Here is a 22,743-nt window from a genome sequence, read left to right on the forward strand (position 1 = left end):
CTTCATCATATTTACATGTTACAGATATAATATTCAGATAGTTGAATATCACATATATAAAACTGACATTTACTTATTTTCAAAGTAGAATTTGGCTGCCTTGAATACATATTTCGCACTTTCTAGGTAAAATATATTTGTATCTTTGATTGGCGATGACTGTACAGTCTTTTTACCTAAGATGCACCTCAAGAAATCCTCGTGAGGCAGATTGTTTAAGTACACACCAAACTCTTCACCACATTTGTCTAGAATTGATATCATATATTCACATCTGATATTATGTGTGATGTCACAAGGATGGGATATCTTACGATATTTGTTCTCAATTCATTTCAGAAGGATCGTCAAACCAGAGACCTGTTATTACACGTGATTAACTGATATATGCACGTCGATGGTCAAATAAGTGAAAACAATAGTTTGTCTTCATTACATCCATGGGTTAAGTCATTTCGTAGATCATATGGGTGTCGGACCTAAAGTGTATATAGGTCCTATATCACATGTGATGATTTTGGTAAAAGTAGGCGTCTGAAAGTTTACTCGCGGCGACTCGATTTTCAAGATGGGTTATTAGTTATTATCAAGAAAGTTTTTTGTTTTAATAACAAAACGATTATTGTTTTTGTTTGTTCTCTTTTAGCGTTTTAACTATGTAAAAAGCGGAATAAATTCCTCATTCACTCATTAAATATTTGAAATAAATTGTGTATCAAATAATGTATAGTCGGTTTTTAGCAAGTTTTCTCCAGAAGTATTCTATATCTATGTCCCTGGTATAACCCTGCTATAGTCCTATTACACACGTATCTTGCTCGGTCGGGTACGGACTCGTCTTATAAAAGTGTCAGCTGTCAATCAAGTTAACTGATAAACGTGTGATAGTCCGTTATGAACCAAGATTCGTAAGTCTATCAAATTAACTATTACTGTGGGTTGACAGACATATTTTCAAAGATAGTATTATTGCAATCTTTTTACATGTGACAAAATAATTTGATTGTTGAAATTTGGATTCACCGAAGTAACCAAGTGACCATAAACTCGTCAAAAAATAAAAACACGATTTAAATCACATTACAGTACACCCGCGATAATCCGGACGCCGATTGTCCGGAAAACTCACAGCCCGGACGGAAATGCACGGGAACGGATTTCCGTAACGTTATTTGTACTCACCAGTGGGAAGGGAACGTACTTTTCATTAGTAAATTTCCCTCAATAATCCGGACGATTTTTTCACCACGAGGAGAAAAAAATGTCGGGCCAAGTCACCCGTGTCGACATCTGTACAAACTATCGCTTGACACTGTGCGTAGTCATAGCGACCGCTGCCAGGTCATAGCCCCGGGTGTTTACCTGTGTTACAATGTGTAGCTTTTGTTTTTATAACGGTACATTGCTTTTTCTCTACGACCTAAATGTTACAGAATTTATGCACAATCATACATTACGTGATACGATAATTGATTAATCTCAAATACATGTAATAAATTTATGATCGGAAATTAAACACGGATATCGGCTTTGTAACACCGTTACGTGAAACGACGACTCATTCAAAGATGCATGTTATTAATTACATACAAATTTACGTATTAAGCAGTGATCACAAGAACTGGGTTGATTACACACAAATTAGTCAAAAGTCGTCTGATACTTAACTAAGCGTCACATTGTTAAGTGAATACGGGTTTAATAATTATCGGACATACCTAGGAAATCAGATATCCAAACACATGCAATCTGTTGTCCACGTTATATTGCAAGGTTCCCGCCATTAAAAAATAGTCGGCTGCTTTAGTGGATTTCATTTTTTTTTTATTTTTTTTTCTAATTTTCAAAATGCATAGTCTTAAATTTTATCATTGGTTTAAAAATGATCTCTCCATTGGATTTAACGTACAGTACCAGCAGAGACCTATATACTAAATATATAGGTCCCTGGTACCAGGGTATACATAAACGACCTATTATAATTAACGCAACGGAACTTTTCTAGTAATTTCATGATGTTATTACTTAGCATTATAGGGTACAAAAAAATGGCGACGTCAGTCATTTTCATCATCCCACGAAAGATAACAATGAGTTCTTACCTTTCTGTTACCACAAAATGTCTGGTGGCGACATTCTGTCACGGTCTCATGGATTATCGACGATTAATATAATCTATGAATTCGCAATGATTAAAGTGTATGACTTTTTGTAATTGTGTAATAATCGTGAATTGATTGAGATCCTTGTAATTTTACTTTCAATTCGTGTGTCGCAAGTCAACAGACTTTAATAAATAAACAAACATGCTCAGAGAAACAATTGCCAGGTGTGAGATTACGCTCGTCACACCTGTCTCTTACACCACAGGTGTCTGTGATTTCTGGCGTTCTAATTGGCACGCGCCGATAATTACTTGTGAGTTGACGCGTTTGGTTTCCGTGCACTTCAAAAAATTCCGAAAATATGCTTATACAGGTTGTGCGTAAATTTAACTTGAATTCTGTTAAGAATTGCGTTTATACTATAGGGAATTCAGGTTGATGAAATTAAACGAATTTTTCTTTTTTTTTGTATAAAATATGCATGTCTTTGTACAGACACTACAGTACCATGATCAAGAACATCTATCATACACTTCCTGATAAAAAGTCATTGAGAGACTAACCCGTTAGCACACTCAGCTAAAATAACCGTATTACCAATATTGGGTGAATATTACAGCCTTGACTTTCGAGCTTGTATTAGTTGAAAATAATACATGGTTTTAAACGAATCAAAACTGGCGTTGCATAGCAAACATAGTAGAATCAAATGTTACAAGTTATAAACAACCTGTTATGATAAGAAATTAGTAAGATGATACTCGTTGTATTTGGCCCGTTATAATAGAATATTAGTAAGATGTTACATGTTATATTAATATGGCCCGTTATAATAGAAACTTATATATGTCCCTGGTTTCGGTAGCACTTGTTAATTCACAAAAGTTTATTCAGCACTTACATTATTGTTGTCTAATTCGCATTTATTGCAGGTACGTGTTCACGCGTTTCTATATTTTCCTATATGGCGTCTCTGATGTAATGTCACCGAATCAGTCCGTGTTTTTTTTTTCGTTTTGTTGTTGTTGATTTTGTTTACATTAGTTTACTTACGATCAGTCCATGATTTTCTGATTCTTACGTAAGTTAAAAACCTGAAATAAAAGACCCGGTAAAGAAGCTAACATTGTCACACAGGTAAACACCCGGGGCTATGACCTGGCAGCGGTCGCTATGACTATGCACAGTGTCAAGCGATAGTCTGTACAGCTGTCGACACGGTTGACTTAACCGGGCATCGTCCGGATTACTGGGTGAATCTACTAATGAAAAGTACGTTCCATTCCCAAAGTAGGGTTCCGGAAACGGAATCCGAATTTCCAGACTGGTGAGTACAAATAACGTTACGGAAATCCGTTCCCGTGCTATTCCGTCCGGACTGTGAGTTTTCCAGACTATCGGCGTCCGGATTATCGCGGGTCCACTGTACCCTGATTGAAAATAGTGGCAAAATGGGATCCATTGATTTTATTCACACGATAACTTAGCATAAAAGTCGAAAGGGAAAGTGTTTTTCTCTTAATGAAGATATTTTAACTAGAATCTTGATACCTATTAACGCATACTTATTACAAAACCTGAATTTTGGCAACTTCTTTTGCAAATTAATCTATATCTGACATAACATCTTGTGAATATTGTTTTTTTTTGTTTTTTTTTTTGTATTTTTGGTTTTTCAATCTCTATCACTGTGTGTGCATGTACACTATTGGACAATACATGAAATAGCACACACCATAGAGACTCCCCGGACGGTCAAAGCTTCCGACAAAACCTTACAAATACTGTATACTGTACCTCGTGGGAACAGTGATATCCTTTACTGTCTGTCCAGTGTAACCGGTTGCTTAGACCCGGGGCAGTAAACGGACAACCATAGGAACACATATCAACACATACACCAACAGAAATTAAACTGTTTTGGGGTAGAATTTTGGCCCCATTTCCCATGGTAAAATTGGATATTTTTCCCAATCCGACCAGTGTGTTAAAATTCCCAATCGAATGATCTATAAAACAATTGTCTTTATGAATGCGGAAGGTGCCGTCCCGTTTTTTTATTTACCAAAAGCCCTAAGGCCTTCAGGTATACAAGATATATAACATTAAACAAATACTGAGGTGTACAGGAGAGTGTTGCATACATGTACATGAAAATTGTTCGATATATAATCAACACTAATCAATTTTGTCTTTTGCTAGCCAAGTAGAGATATTTACCTTTTGACAACTCTCTAACATTATTAACAGATAAGAGTGGGATTAATTAATAAAACCGGTGGTCTTTTGTAGTAACATTGCTTTATATATTTTACCCTCAGATCTGTATATAATGGACATACCAAAATAAAATGAAACTATGGACCCGTCGTCATCCAATTTCCAGTTCCTGAAGTAAAATCTATGACACTTCTGATTATCAACCATACCTTTTTTTCCCCGGTGGCATATTTCATTCAAAATAATAATAAGAAACTATCAATAATCATTGGATTGCATGTCCGTCGCAGATAATCCTATTACCCGTACACTTCATTGTATCCGAGAGGATGATGTAGACTAACCTACAATAAAAGTACCAATCTGTAGTTACTGCTAACCACATTTACCTCAATCCGGGACGTAGAATCTAGTTCACTTTTATCATGGAATTCTTTACAATACCGTTAATGTAGTAGTCTGATTGTTGTACCAAACAAATTTCATTACAATATCGCGCTACCGCACTATTTCACAAAATATAACTCGAGAAAAAAGCACACAAACGTTCCCAATCACAGCGCCATCTATTGAAGGTGAAAGGTCATCCAAGACAACGCGGATAGTCCGTACATGCAGAAGTCATGCAAAACAGTAAAATGATATCTACAATGTATTGTCGTTTAAAATCGAATAATCAAGTAGAATCTATTACAGTTTCAGCAAAATATAAAGTCTAGCGCACACAACTCGGCCGAGATTCACGTGTCACACCTACGTAACAGTGTTGGTGCTCTCGATCTGCTATCAATACACAGACACATATGTCGAGATCTCTCCGTTGGAAGTGAAAACAAAAACCGTAATAAAACTTTGTGTTGGACATTTTAATAATTCCGGTAAATACATCTCTCAGAAGATAGTCATACGGTTTTACAAGGTGATTTTAATTCACTTAGCAGCACATCTAGATACCTACCGATATGTACCCACAGCAAACGCAGCGCTGAATCGGGGACGACGTCCCCGGCTGCACATCAAAGGATTTTGATTTCAACTAAAAAAATAATGGAGGGAAATGAAAACAAAACAACCATAAATCAGTTGGTTCATATACATTTAATAATTCCATGGTCGTCAAGAGCTATGGCTCAGCTAAACTTACAGTGTGTTCCCACGTGTCACACCTACGTAACAGTGTTGGTTGCTCTCGATCTGCTATCAACACAGACACATATGTCGAGATCTCTCCGTTGGAAGTGAAAACAAACACCGTAATACAACTTTGTGTGGGACATTTTAATAATTTCGGTAAATACATCTCTCAGAAGATAGTCATATGGTTTTACATGGTAATTTTGATTCACTTAGCAGCACATCTAGATACCTACCGTCAGATATGTACGCAGCAAACGCAGCGCTGTATCATCAAAGGATTTTGATTTCAACTGTAAAAATAGTGGATGGAAATGAAAACAAAACAACCATAAATCAGTTGGTCCATATACATTTAATAATTCCATGGTCGTCAAGAGCTATGGTTCAGCTAAACTTACAGCGCGTTCACTGTATGAAGCCTTTACTTGCCATCGTCACGGGGCACGTTTGACACACAGGTGAACGCGCTCAGCCGTGACGAGGCCATCGGCAAGTATTCTGAAACAGATGAACGATTTATAGTTACTAGCGGTCTACTTTTACCAATTAAACCAAATTATATATAATTAGTGGTAATTACTAAATTGTACTGGAAAGAATAAACAGCTAGTGGTAAGAATGATAAATCCGTGGAAAGACTATTAAAGCAGTGGTAATAGGAAACATTTTGCGGAAATATAAAAAATAAAGTGGAAACTACTAAAAACCTCTGGTAGGTTAAGCCAAAAGTGGTAGGAATTTCCACTTTGGCGAGCGAATTTCCACTTTTCTAATCCCTAGTGTTACCCGCAGACGGACCGGTAAACGGCACATCTCCGATCACTAAATAAACTTCAGTACACGTTTCTATGTGACAAAATTAGAGGCTTTCCGACTTTATTTCTTGAAAACAATTACAGAATATGTATCTAAAAGGCGTTTTAAAACTCAACCTGAGAGGGAAATGTATGGAATATAACGGCAAATATTCTTTGTAAATCGCCGCTGCCTTTGAAGTTATCACTGTGTGGCACTGTGCATGTGCTTGTTTCTTTGATGTGTCAATCAAATTAGACTCCACTTTATAGCGGGGACTTATTGCGGGTTGCGATTAAATAAATAATATTTAAAAAATGAGGTTTTAATATCACTTTTCAGCGTTTTATAAGGAAAATAAAATGAAAAACTCAACAATTCCAACAATGTGTCATGTGTAAAAAATCTTTTTCTATTAGCCAATTTTTCTGATCTCTCTGCGGTCTAGCCTCTTTAAATGAAATAGACGTATCGTTATCAAATTATGCATGCTCTTTGAAAAGAAGTAATGTAATCTCCAAAGGTTGGTGTGATAAATCTAACTCAACCGTAACTGTAATTTGAGTTACGGCTATAGCGATGTCCTTTATCACCACTGTTACCGTCCAGTCAATTGAGGATTTTGGAAATTTGCCTGCCCTTTTGTAAATCAGAATTTGCAGAAATATTTACAACATTCAATATTGACAAAAATAACACCGAATTGTTCAAATTAGATGTTTTATCTGGTATCGATCGTATATGAGAGTTAAATTAAATGCCATATTTCAGAAGTTAAATGTGAACTTATTTTGTATTTGAGATCAGGTAAAGATATTTTGTACAACTAAAATGATATCAAAAGTCTTCATCATAACTTTTGGCTAATTTGTACTTTTTTCAGTTGGTTTTTACTATAATGCTATATTTTATATATATTTTACACAAGCGGTATATATTACAAAATGTATTTTATTCATGTCCCAGAAGGCCGGAAAAATATTTTTCAAACTTTGATTTTGGTAGACATTTCCTCCGTTATTATGCAGGTACCCAACTTTCCAAACAAATACATTCTGTTGTAATTATGTCCCACTTTTATCCATATTTGGATATAGTTTGCGTAAATTGACTGGACTGTAATGATCATGGCCAACTAGAATATCTAAGGCCCTAGGTTGATCCTAAGTTGCTGCCGTTAGTGCGATCAGATAACTAGATAAGTACCTTAGATTAACCATTTTTACCATAACAAGGCCTCGGATTACTGCTGTTGACGTTCTGAGATACCTACTGTAGTGTAAGATCTTAGATACCTACTGTAGTGTACGATCTTAGATAACTACTGTAGTGTACGATCTTAGATAACTACTGTAGTGTACGGTCTTAGATACCTACTGTAGTGTACGATCTTAGATAACTACTGTAGTGTACGGTCTTAGATAACTACTGTAGTGTACGTTTTGAGATACCTACTGTAGTGTAAGATCTTAGATACCTATTGTAGTGTACGATCTTAGATACTTACTGTAGTGTACGATCTTAGATACTTACTGTAGTGTACGATCTTAGATACCTACTGTAGTGTACGGTCTTAGATAACTACTGTAGTGTACGGTCTAAGATAATAACTGTAGTGTATGGTCTTAGATATCTACTGTAGTAAACGGTCTTAAATAATAACTGTAGTGTGTGTAGTGTACGGTATAGATAATTACTGTAGTGTACGATCTTAGATACCTACTGTAGTGTAGGATCGTAGATACCTACTGTAGTGTACGATCTTAGATACCTACTGTAGTGTACGATCTTAGATACTTACTGTAGTGTACGATCGTAGATACCTACTGTAGTGTACGATCTTAGATACCTACTGTAGTGTACGATCTTAGATAATTATGTAGTGTGTGTAGTGTACGGTATAGATACCTACTGTAGTGTACGATCTTAGATACCTACTGTAGTGTACGATCTTAGATAATTACTGTAGTGTACGATCTTAGATAACTACTGTAGTGTGTGTAGTGTACGGTATAGATACCTACTGTAGTGTACGATCTTAGATACCTACTGTAGTGTACGATCTTAGATAACTACTGTAGTGTGTGTAGTGTACGGTATAGATACCTACTGTAGTGTACGATCTTAGATAATTACTGTAGTGTGTGTAGTGTATGGTATAGATACCTACTGTAGTGTACGATCTTAGTTAACTACTGTAGTGTACGATCTTAGATAATTACTGTAGTGTTCGATCTTAGATAACTACTGTAGTGTGTGTAGTGTACGGTATAGATACCTACTGTAGTGTACGATCTTAGATACCTACTGTCGTGTACGATCTAAGATAACTGCTGTAGTGTACGATCTTAGATACCTACTGTATTATACGATCTTAGATACCTACTGTAGTGTATGATCTTAGATAACTACTGTAGTGTACGGTCTTAGATAACTATTGTAGTGTACGGTCTTAGATAACTATTGTAGTGTACATTCTTAGATAACTATTGTAGTGTACGATCTTAGATAATAACTGTAGTGTACGGTCTTAGATAACTATTGTAGTGTACGGTCTTAGATAACTATTGTAGTGTACAGTCTTAGATAACTATTGTAGTGTACGGTCTAAGATAACTACTGAAGTGTACGGTCTTAGTTAACTATTGTAGTGTACGGTCTAAGATAACTACTGAAGTGTACGGTCTTAGATAATAACTGTAGTATACGGTCTAAGATAACTACTGAAGTGTACGGTCTTAGTTAACTACTGTAGTGTACGGTCTTAGATAACTACTGTAGTGTACGGTCTTAGATAACTACTCTAGTGTACGGTCTAAGATAATAACTGTAATGTATGGTCTTAGATAACTACTGTAGTATACGGTCTTAAATAATAACTGTAGTGTGTGTAGTGTACGGTATAGATAATCAGTGTAGTGTACGGTCTTAGTTAACTACTGTAGTGTACTGTCGTAGATAGTTACTGAAGTGCACGATCTTAGATAACTGCTGTAGTGTACGATCTTAGTTAACTACTGTAGTGTACGGTATAGATAATTACTGTAGTGTACGGTCTTAGATAACTAATGTAGTGTACGGTCTTAGATAACTACGGTAGTGTACGGTATAGATAACTACTGTAGTGTACGGTCTTAGATAACTACTGTAGTGTGTGTAGTTTACGGTATAGATAATAACTGAAGTGTACGGTCTTAGAAAATTATTGTAGTGTACTGTCGTAGATAACTGTTGTAGTGTACGGTCTTAGATAATTACTGTAGTGTACGGTCTTAGATAACTAATGTAGTGTTCGTTCTTAGATCACTACTGTAGTGTACGGTCTTATATTACTTTAGTGTACGATCTTATATTACTGTAGTTTACGGTCTTAGATAACTATTGTAGTATATACGGTCTTAGATAATTACTGTAGTGTACGGTCTTAGATAACTAATGTAGTGTTCGTTCTTAGATCACTACTGTAGTGTACGGTCTTATATTACTTTAGTGTACGATCTTATATTACTGTAGTTTACGGTCTTAGATAACTATTGTAGTATATACGGTCTTAGATAATTACTGTAGTGTACGGTCTTAGATAACTACTGTATTGTACGGTCTTAGAGAACTATTGTAGTGTACGGTTTACATAATAACTGAAGTGTACGGTCTTAGATAATTACTGTAGTGTACGGTCTTAGATTACTATTGTAGTTTACCGTTTTAGATAACTATTGTTATGTACGGTCTTAGATAGCTATTGTAGTGTACTGTCTTAGAAAACTGTTTTTCGGATCCCTTCTAAGACGGATTGTTCGAGTCAAGATATTAGGGTACATTTGTAGCTATCCACCTAGATTACTAGGTATGGGTTTCATGAAGAATAAGATGTTAGCACAAATAGTTACTCGGTAAAGACAGAATGAAAACTAATTTAGGCTCCCTTGGTTACTGAAATAAGATCTTAAGGATAGCAAAGCTAGGGTTATATGTTAGAGATTTAGGCCCGTATGATAACTACAAGTTTTTCGGTGAATAATCATACTTTTGAGACTGTTTTACTTACCTTAATAATAGTGGGAGCGTCTGCGTTCTTGCTTGGAAACCACGACAAATCAAAATCCAAAGCCATGCTATTAGGTCAAGCCAATCCTTACCAATGCTTTATTACTTCTCGTTAGCTGAAAAGTAAAAATAACTGGTTTATATCCGTCCATTTAAAATATAATTCATATTTTGTGTTGTTTTTTCCTTTAAAAGTTGCTTAAAGTACAGAATTCTCATCAAATAAATTATGCAAATTCTGATGATTAGTATTTTTAGGTTTTTTTTTTGTCAATGTATCAATTTTTATGAGATAATCTTGGTATGTATCGTATGTCTGAATCAATCCATATTTCATATTTCGATCAGCCAGATATTAACAGATACTGACAGATACCGAGAGTTACTTTATGTAGCCTATAGGGTATCAAAGGGCAGTAATACATTACAATGTGTTCTGTTTAACACGTGTTTCTAAACCAGTAGCAGTAATAAAAAAAAAGAATAATTTGCTTGGATTTACTTTTAGGTGGCACTGATTAGTCATTTTAATCATAGGAATCGTTATCAATGACTTGATTATCACGTTTTTTTCTTATCGTACCACAACATGATATTTACAATTGCCTCAGTTTCTGAGTCAATAGCCGAAGTTTGACAAGTATGTTTATTTCTCAATAAAAATAGTGTAGAACGTTACCCAGTTCGACGCGTATTAATATAGGTAAATATTGACGGACTTCTTTCCGTAAAACACGTGCCAGTGTTGACTTATAAGCACCATGCCATATTTTCACATCAGCATCAAATTTTACTTGGACAACTGTATTTATATTTAACGAATTTCAACACAGTTGGCAAAATAAAAAAGCATTGCTATTTGACGTGAATACAATTATTGAAATGTCAAGGAAAAAAGGATGGGGGTTAACTGTTTGTCAACGGCATTGCAAATGCTTTGTAGTACATGGACAAACCTGAACGTATAACACGCAAGGTAAATGTTTGTATCTAAATGTCTGAGCATCCTTAGTGATAAAAGAAAATATTGAAAATATAAGTATTTAAATTCTATTTTGTTTACATCAGTTGGTAAAATGATCATAAATATAAGTGATACAACTAAATGTTAACTATAAAGATCAGATGAATTTCCAGTTACTCACACAACTTTCTGTGAGCATATATCGTGCGCTTGCACTAACCTAACACTAACAAGTCGTAATTAAAAGCCACTGCATTTTCTTTTTGATGCACGGTTTACGACACTATTATAGTATTTAAGGGATCATCAAAATTATTCTAAATTTCAGCATGCGCATAGTTTGACTACTTTTGATAAAATCATATTGTTGTCCTGGACAAGTTGAGATGAGGAAGTCTTGCACACACTTTGCAACAACAAATATGCATTAATATTTGTACCTCTATTTTTACCCACATGCAAGCCTCGGACCAATGTCCATAAGAAGAAGTCACAAATTATATAATTAGTCCGTCATATAATAGAACAGTTTAGATAATTCTCAAACATGCTGAAATATTATTTTAAATGATACATTATTGATCAAGTATTACTGTGGTAATAACCTATTAATTAAGCTAGTGTCTATGTAGGCACCAGCAACACTGTATATATATTGCCGAATTCTGTGTGTAATCAAAGAAAGCAGGTTAACACTTCATTATATATACATTTATATTCGTGCATTCTTAATATATCTTGTTCATACATTTGATGAACTAAGATACGAAATACTATGCTTACTATACGTAGTTTTTTGTATGTCATTCAATTTGTATGTAGATTATAATTTATACTTTAAATGAAATAATGTACTAGACATTCCTTATCGTTAAAGTATAGATAATTTCGGTTTCTGTATACATATATTGTACAGCTTAACCTTCCTATATGGATAGAGCAACCAGTATATTCGGTCAATGAACATAAATCGGTTAAAGAAGATTTCTTCAAAATACTGTCTTTGCTAATAAGTTCATAACTTATTTCGCTTATCTATAATAGAAATTTATTGAAAAAATTACCTCTGTGTACAGTAGGACAAATCTTGTCATATCCGCAAAATCCTAGGTGTTCTACTTTCGTTTCAGCAACAATCGCGGAGAAAATTCACTAAAAACCGAATGTTGATCAAATTGTGTCGATTTTAAAATCCAAAACCTTTGCGGGCAAATGTGTTAACAATTAAAAGGTTATTCTATTACTGTGATGTAAATGAAATACTTGTATTGTAAAGTTATCCACGCATGTATTCTTATCATATATATGACATTGACCTTATTTGTACTCCGAAACAAAACAGCTCTAAATAAGATATCTGTTACCTTAAGGTCAAGGAACACCACTTAATAAATGTGAATGGATATCTACGATCTTAATGTATTTTGCAATCATAATTACGTCGCAAATCAATTAGAAGAGTATACAAAACCGAAAGTACATAAGATATTTAAACAGTTTATATGCTACAACATTGACTTTAAAGTATTATAGAGTAATCAATGAGGTGACTTATGCAATATCCATGCTTGTATCTAACAAAATAACAACATAATACCGTATCAAACATACCTGTCTGGTGGAGGCACTGTCCAATATGAAAAGCAGGATAATACGGAAATCCCTGTTTCGTTTTCAGTTCTGAGAAGCGTATCTCTAGCCACGTAATTTTATATACACCACATATGCTTGAGTGGCTCTATAAATAGCTTAGTGCTGGCCACACATGATCTCACAGTTCTATAAATAGATTACCTGGGATTTCTGTTTTGTTAATGGTTATCTATGTGCTGGTATGATTGTGTATACTTTCGTTTCATTTCTGTTCATTTTGTTGCGACATTTTTTCTTCCAACAAGATTTTAAACACAGTATAGATAGTTGTATTTTTAACTCGTGTATATAGTATTCACAATAAACAAATCGTTTAATCACTAATAAAAACAAATTATGATTTGTTAGATTTTTCCAACTCTGAGTTGCTTCCCTTTTGATATGTGCACGATAAGAATGACGTTCTAAAGAAAAAGATCATGCATATCATTTTTTGCATGGAGGGCCCATGCAGTAGATTGGCGAGGAAATTTTGCTGTGGGGAATATACCTTAAGCTATCGGCACTTATACATTCATACAAGCGATGAATGCTTTGGTTCCGAATGTAAAATGAGGTTCCGTGTGGGGAATTTTTAAATATTATATTGCCTTTTGCCGTCTGATCTTATTCACTCGCACAAGCTATGAAACACAGACCACCAGAGCTCGCATTATCAGTAGTGGAATTTATACCAGCGGTAATTGGCAGCAATATAAAAATGTAGTGTTTCAGCGTCCAGTGTTGACAGGTGTTTACGAATTAGATTTTACTTAGTGAACTACATTAAATAATGTAAAATAATTAGCCAAATAGTGTTTTCTCGATAAATAGGAAACGGAAACTAACTAAAAGTTGGTTAATATGAGGCATAGTTCTTAGTGAATGTGTAAAATCATATTACGATTGGATGAAGCAATTGAAAATTTGTAAAATTGCTTATATGAAGAATATACAATAAAGATTTAACTTGCGTACTGTATTTTTACATCTTAATTCATGTGACCATTGATTGTATGTGTGACACGGTAACTTAATGTTAAATCAGTTTGTATATGCTTATTTTGTAGAATCTGAATGGATAAAACTGTAAGATAAGCATGCTCAATATCTTTTTTGCGATATATTTTGACGGGGGTTGAAAGCACAGACTATAGTTTATACAATATTTTACAGACAATTTGTACATATCTACATTAAAGGAGTGCGTATATCAGGTATAGTCCAAAACATGAAAAGTTTTTTTTTTTTTTAACATCCTATCAACAGCTCAAGGTCATTTAAGGACGGTATAACTAATCGGTCTACTCACTAACATCCAAACATAGAAGATGTTTTAAGCGCTATAATAAGTAGTTGTTTTTCAGAGTTTTGATTCCATAGATACATATACTGGAATTTAGCATGACATTTACCTTAACTGGGATTGGTTGTTATATGGCAGAAATAGTACATTCTTTCTATAAGTGTACAAGTTCATATATGCTTTTTCTGTTATGGGTATATCAAGAAAATGAAGTTATCAAAAGAACAGCTGGCATTATTTTTACTGCATACTTTTGTGTTCAAAATCAACAATATCCACATTTTCTGTTGTGGTTTGTATTGTACACTTCACAAAGATCAAATCATGATATTGCAACTCTTAATTTTACCCTTTTTTACTGGATTTTTTAAAATCACAACCAAACACCCGCTCTCAAAACACATACCCATGTCGCATACACTGGGAGGCCGTCCTTGAATGGCCATGGCTGTTATAATTAATACATGTAGACGAAAACACGACCAATCAACCAAAGGAGAAAGCGCTTGTACTGATCAACAATATATAACAATACATGCATTGTTGTGTGCATATCGTGATGATTTCCATTAAGTAACTAACTTCCAGCTGGGAAAATTGTTTACATGCAAATATGAATCCGCTACATAAGGGTCCATGATTGCTTTTTTTTAAATAAGCAACTTGTTTTTTTTCATGATAAACAACACTCTTCCACCATTTGATCATATGGCCTCTTTATTACATCGGAGAGGGCTAAGTCATTATGGCAACGATTATAATGTGAAAGTAAATCCTTTATTTTCTGAAACATTTCTTCGAATGAATAAAAGTGGTGTTTTTACCAGAACAGGCCATAACCTATGCAACGTAATTTTATTGATAAAAAGAAGGTAACATTTTATTTTGTTTAATTACTTTCATATATAATTTTATTATATAATCATATGTTTATTTAAAAACGTCTGTTCCTCTGACGTATTTGTATTTCATATTGATATTAAGATGATTATCTGATCGTTTTAAGCTCGCCGTGACTAATTCTGGGTGTTCTATTGGCATGGCGTCGTCCGTAACAGCTAGAATACAGTTGTGATTTTGTTTTGTTTCACAGTACAAATGTTTTAATACCCCAATATTGATGTGTATAAACAATTTTGGCTAAGCAAAAACATTGTATGCATACATATTCAATTGATAGGAGTTGCCAGATTTGGGGAGCTCTGGGTTCATTTCCCCGAACTATAGTGTAACTATAGTGATTAAATAGATGAAAAATATAAATTCAACACGACAACAATGTTGTGTTTAGATAACGTTTTTAGGCCTAAAGCTAACATAGGCGATTCATTTATTTAACGTTTTGGTTACCACAGTATGACGTCACATACAATAAAATAACACCAGGGGAGAAAACGTTACTAATCAAGGCGTTATTACATTAATTTGGTGAATGTTTATTGTCCGTTGAGAAGTAAACATTTAAGAAAAAAATTGTATTCAATTTCGGTTTAAATATTTTCACAAACATTTCTTCCTTGCAAAGTCTTTTAGTGATACAATTATCCACCATTTTGTAAAAGTGATATATACAGAATTTTCCTTTGCCACAAATAACCTTCCTTATCATAACACAATAAAAGTGTTCGTGATAAATTAAAATAGTAATGCACTCTACTATATACAAATATGTATTTTTTCTTATAGAGGGACAATCATTGTCATGTTACTTACTGACAATTAGTTCGATACCGAAAATATGTCCCTCCTAAGCGTTTACGTTAAGACCACGTGCATCCGATGTCCACTGGGGTCAATTTATTCATTGAGCAGGTGCGTACGAAAAGTAACTGAACTCCCAAAATAACACATTTAATGGAACCTAACTCGTGACTTGACGGTGTGGGCGATGGTGCAGTTAAATGGGCATGGCGCAGTCACCTAGGCAAATATCATCGTCAGATACACACGTGGCGAATTTCTTAACTATCAATTATAGAACACTAATAAACCCTTGGTTTGTCTGGCATTGATATGTTATGTTTCCACTCAACTATTGACCAATTCTATTTTGGAGAATTATTCCATTAATTGAAATTATTTCTATTTTGATATAACTAATACTATACAACCGTCTATCCAGTAACCAATATTGCTTTTTAGCAATATATCATTGATTAAGTATCTAAATATCGAACATAGTATCTTTCTGCCAGGTCCAACCGGAATATCTTCAGAAGACTCTTATATAGGCTTAGCCTATTGTCTCATTCTTTTGACAATACTGTATTTTATATGTGTATTGTTAATAAAATATTTTGAAATGATCAACCCTTGGTTCTTGTCAAGATAACTGAATTGATTTTCAAACTACATTTCGGTGTATGTTAATAGTAAATATTTTTTGACATGGTTACACATATAAACAAAAAATTCACTCCTTTAACCGCGTTTCTAGGTTTTTTTTTATCTATTTCACTGAAAAGTATTCTAATAAAGACATTTTGTTTATGCCTGATATGTGTATTTGTAATCAAACATAATTAACCGATTGGTTTTACAAGATCACTGATACCGCTCTCATTACTATTGCAAACTTCACAACGAGTTACTTTTTAATGAAAACGCTTTATCATTTTAAACTAAACAATATATATTAATATACAGGTACTAAAACAAAACTAATACTATTGGCGAGCAATGCTGAAGTAGAAATTACTGACCGATTGCGATGATGTTTTTTCTCAAATTTATAATTGTATGTGGCACTTCTTTAGATAAACATGGATATACATGTTTCCATTAAATGGTCTATGTCACTGTCATAGTTTGAAACAGGACATTACGGTAAGACTCGTTTCCTTTTCACGGGTATATTTGTATGTATCAAGTTATTGTTCACTACGAGTAAAAGTATGATTTTGTGAAAACTTACTGTGTCTAATGTTACACTGTTTAAGATTAAAAAAAAATAACATCCGCGGTCTGTATGTCCTTAAACATATACAGATATTCGTTGAGAAGTACTAGATGTGTCCTTCTCACACGTGTTTGTTCATTTTAATAAAAGCTGTTATCAATGCTTTGAACAGTTAAATGTTTTCATCACTATTTATCAAATTGGTAACGGTGTATCTTTCCAACATTCCATTTCTAGTCTTTCCCTCTTTTAATTATACATGTGTTCAATTTTTTAGTACCGCTAACTGCTAATACGGTCATTGACTTGTGACGAATGATGTACATGTAAGCTCTACTGCAGATGATTATTGTTAGGCGTAAACACAATATAGGGACTTTGTATAATCATTATACGGGGCTGATTTGACTACAATTGTTATAGCTTTATATTCCATAACGATATAACAAACGTGAATATTAACATATCTAACTTAACAATTGCTAATATCCAAACAGCATTAATTGTATGCTACCTGAACCAAACGTCAATATACAGACCCGTGTACGTTCGCTGTTCCGTCTTAAACGCAAACGCTACGGAAGTGCTACGGAAATGGTACGGTAATGCTACGTAAGTGCTACGGAAATGGTACGGTAATGCTACGGAAATGCTACGGAAATGGTACGGTAATGCTACGGAAGTGCTACGGAAATGCTACGGTAATACTACGGAAATACTACGGTTGACGCTCACAAATAATCGACCGTTTCTGAATAAATTATCTGGTTCTTATAAAAAGCGGATCCTAGACGAAGCGAACACGTAGAAACGACAGTGCAATGGTGTTTGATGGAGTGAATGTTGTATCGGGAAGTGGAAGAACGTTTTATCAAATTGTACTACTATAGAAAACCTCCGTATGCAAAAAACTGTACAACTTTTAGAAACCGGAAATATTAAGGTCATATAAGGATCTTTCAAATTTAGGAAAATGTATTATTCTCGACAACAAAAGACGATAGCGTTTAATTTTAAAATAAAATCACTCTCTACACTAGCGCTGCGGTCGCGTATGTGTTGTCTCTGTGTGTCCGAACTTTATTGTTTTGTTTTTATGTATTTATCTATATTTTCACTGCATTTGTACTGATAAACCGTAAGGTTTAAGAAATCAACTAATTGAATTGAAAAACTTGTATCAAAGTGTTAATTTAGGTACAGGTAAACAGATAAAGATTTCTGAACACAGATTGACCAGTCTATGAATAGACCCCCTATAGGGCTAATTGTAAAAAGGAGAAACTGACCAGGTGTGGTGATGACTTATACACCTGAGCCCGATGACTCCTAATCAAGTGTATATCCATGGCCATCAGGTGAAGTTGACGGTGGTGGGGAGGAGTTAGTACCCATGGCAACAGGTTAGGGGGACAATTAAGTCAAGTACATAACAATCACTGGTACATATTACTGGTGTGTATGCATTGACGATTTGTTTAAAAGTCTGATGTCGGATCAGAGGAAACTCTGGCAGGGGAGGGATAAAAACTAAAAACAAGACATCAATAATTATATACTTAAGAATATACAATGTACATGTGCAATCAGATACGTGTATATCACACGTCTGTAATGGAGCGGACTCTGTGTGTTTACTTGATAATGGATAACACTCTGAAAATCTGTATTAATGGACTTGTGTTGTGATCTAACCTTCAGTTGAGTGACAATCAGTAAACCTTTGCACCCAAGGAGAAGTGAGGAGTGCACGATAATTAGTTCACAACTGTTTTTTTTTTTTTTTTTAAACTTATTGTCACAAAGGACATGACCAGGTAATACATTGTTTCAATATATAAAGACTTCAACAGTGTAGAGTGAAGAATCTACCTTTGAAATTAAGTTTGATGTTGTATGCGATCATTTTAATCATTTACATGCGTCTATTAAAACACATCAGTTTGTGTCAGAGGCCTAATAATGGCTGACTCAGGTGTACATGTACTTCATGTAAATATTTTGTCGGACAAAATATTAATATTTTAAATTTTTATTGAATGTTAATTAACTAAAGTTTTGGCTTTTACATTGTTATTCGAAACTTGAAAGTTTCTTTTACAGTACATGTCATCTATATGATTTATACATTGTATGTTCTGTCGACAGATCTTGAGACATGTACAAATAAATGTACATGTCAAGGCTACATGTACATTACATTGAAGCCAAACATCTGGGAAAGGCCTGTTGCCAATGGCCAACTGGGCGCAATATGCAACCCTACAGCCTTGAGGACATGCATCCTATCACACCTTACCTGTAAGATGCTGATCAGTCTAGCTCTTTTGTGTCTGGCACATGGCATACCTGGCCAGGTGACCTGTCCCCAATTAACCCCCGGGGTCCTATTATGGCTCATTCTCACTGAGCCAACATATAGAAATTTACCTGTATTACCAGGCCAACATGTCAAATTTTACACCTGAGTGAGTTTAAACTATAGCAGTAGCCTGTTCTTACTTTCATGAATATGACTTATAAAATGATGACTCAAATGATTCACCCTCTCTTTTACATTTTTTTTTTCAAAACTTTCCTTTTTGCCGATGATGGTAAATTTTGTAATAAGAGATAATTATGGCCTACAGGTAAGGCTATAGACTGCTTCATACAACTTCCAACTTTAATGAATATGTCATCGTGATCTATGGAGGTATTCATTATTTATTTCAATTTAAAACCCAAAGGTCTAATCACAGAATTGATAGCAAATTGATAAAATCAGAGACGTATATATCACATATGTTTTACACCAGTCGTAGACTGTCAATATCGGATAGGAGTTCACCACAGTCTTGAATATAACGTGCTGCTTTACAAAATTTGCCATTACCGGCAAAAAGGAAAGTTTTGAAAAAATGTAAAAGAGAGAGTGAATCATTTTAATCGAGTAGTTTCGGGACTGATATTATACAGATATTTTTTGTATCATCACACTAACATCATCATCAAAGTCTCTATCGCGGAGTTCACCGAATACCTCGTCAAAGTTGGAATAGCAAAATCTTTTCTTCGTGGCAACATTGCTTTACTTCATTAAGAAACACATCCGCTGCTAGTTTGATAGAATTTTATAATTATTGGTATGCACAAAAATATTTCCTTTGGTGTCTTTTCTAAAAGTGTTATTTACAACAACAACAAAAAAAAAATAACACACACACCCTCACACATATACACAGATTTAAACAACAGTCATTAAAGACACTTGTAAATACTTCTATTATTAAAGCATGCACTCGTAATTTAAACTCTTGAGGTGATGGTTTCATGATATATGTAGACTAAATAAATTTCGGTTTTTACCGTGAATATCTAAGATTTGTTATGATAAGTAGCCTACATCAATTCATTTGAATCATTATTTTATAAGTCATATTCAACTTGACATTTTCATATTTTCTTTCATGAAAGTAAGAACAAGCTACTGCTATAGTTTAAACTCACTCAGGTGTAAATTTTGAGATGTTGGCCAGGTAATACAGGTAAATTTCGGTACGTTGGCTAAGTGAGAATGGGCCATAATTGGACCCCGGGGGGTTAATTGGGGACAGGTCACCTGGCCAGGTATACCATGTGCCAGACACAAAAGAGCTAGACTGGTCAGTATCTTACAGGTAAGGTGTGATAGGATGCATGTCATCAAGGCTGTGGGGTTGCATATTGCGCCCAGTTGGCCATTGGCAACAGGCCTTTCCTAGATGTTTGGCTTCAATGTAATGTACATGTAGTCTTTACATGTCTCAAGATCTGTCGACAGAACATACAATGTACAATATCATATAGATGACATGTACTGTAAAAGACAATTCTAAGTTTAGAATAACAATGTAAAAGAAACTTTAGTAAATTAACATTCAATAAAAATTTATAATATTAATATTTTGTCTGACAAAATATTTACATGAAGTACATGTACACCTATGTCAGCCATTATAAGGCCTCTGAGGCAAACTGATGTGTTGTAATAGAAGCATGTAAATGATTAAAATGATCGCAAACAGCATCAAAATTAATTTCAAAAGTAGATTCTTCACTCTACACTGTTGAAGTCTATATATATTGAAACAATGTATTACCGGGTTATGTCCTTTGTGATAATAAGTTTTAAAAAAACTGTTGTGCACTAATTATACGTTTACTTCAGTACCTTAAATCTCGTGCACTCCTCACTTCTCCTAGTGTGCAAAGGTTAACTGACTGTCACTCTACTGAAGGTTAGATCACAAAACAAGTCCATTAATAAAGATTTTCAGAGTGTTATCCATTATCACGTAAACACACAGAGTCTGCTCCATTGCAGACGTGTGATATACACGTATCTGATTGTGTATTCTTAAGTATATAATTACTAGAGGGTGACACCTGAAGGATGTCACAGATGGAATGAAGTGTAGTAAGGGGCGATAACTCTGTGTGAGCATGTTTTGTCAAAATCGCTCAATATCTAAGTTTCGACCAATAAAAAGACTGTTGTTCGTAAAGGCAACAAAACCAATCAAGTTGAATTTGCAGTCCCCTTAATACCCCCATATATCAAATCTAATTGAAATTGAACATTATCTACATATTGACCAATCAGAGGCCAGGAACTGGCGACCGTTTTGTTTAAATGTGAAAGTGAGGCTACGAGAGCGACCGGTGTTCAATGATGTTCCTACATATCAAATTTCATCAAAATCAGACAATATCTAAATTTGAACCAAGCAGAGCTCAGTTGATGGCGGCGATTTTGTTAAAAAGAGAAAATCAGGTTACGAAAGTGACTGATTTCCCATGATGTACATACAAATAAACAAGGGCCCGTTGGAGGGCCGTAACATACGCCCGCGCAATATTTAGCCTGGGTAAAGTAGTATTGGAGTTATGGTCCGGACAAGTAAAATCATCAAAGGGGAATAACTCCGCAAATATGGGGAAAAGGGGGCATGATTTTGGTATGCGACACTCCGGCTCATTAAGATGTGTATTTCTGTCAAGTATGAAGAGCCTGGGTCGAGAGTTATGGTCCGGACACCATATGTGCCCGCCCACCCGCCAACATGATAACATTATAATGTACGTCGGGTTGGGCGTATAAAAATCATTAAAACAGGACAATATCTTAATTTGGAACAATTTCCTCACAATATAGGGATTAACTCAATTTCCTCACAATATAGGGATTAACTCAATTTCCTCACAATATAAGGATTAACTCAATCAGATGTAAATTTTCATGATTTTACAGGAATTAGCTCGCGCCAATTTCAATCTTGGAGGAAAAGTTAATAATTCATACTTGCGTGAGGAAAATCCCAATTTTTGGTGTTTGCCAGTGGAACAAAAATACAAATGAGAAAAGGAAAATTGTTTGGTTTTCTTTTTTGCCTAAATTATTTCAATAAGATGTTATTTTGAGAATTTCCCTGAAGTTCAAAGTCATGATCAGTGTCATTTTGTAGTAGTTGGTGACTACATCACTGAACAATATGCAGGAGGCCTGTCGCATGCCATCCAGGACACAACAAAAATAGCACTGAAAATAAATGACATGTCTTACTCTTAACTATGTTTGTTTTGTTGTTTGCTGGGAATATCACCCCGTGAACAGCCA

The sequence above is a fragment of the Pecten maximus genome, chromosome 3 (assembly GCF_902652985.1).
Source record: "Pecten maximus chromosome 3, xPecMax1.1, whole genome shotgun sequence".
NCBI lineage: Eukaryota > Metazoa > Mollusca > Bivalvia > Pectinida > Pectinidae > Pecten > Pecten maximus.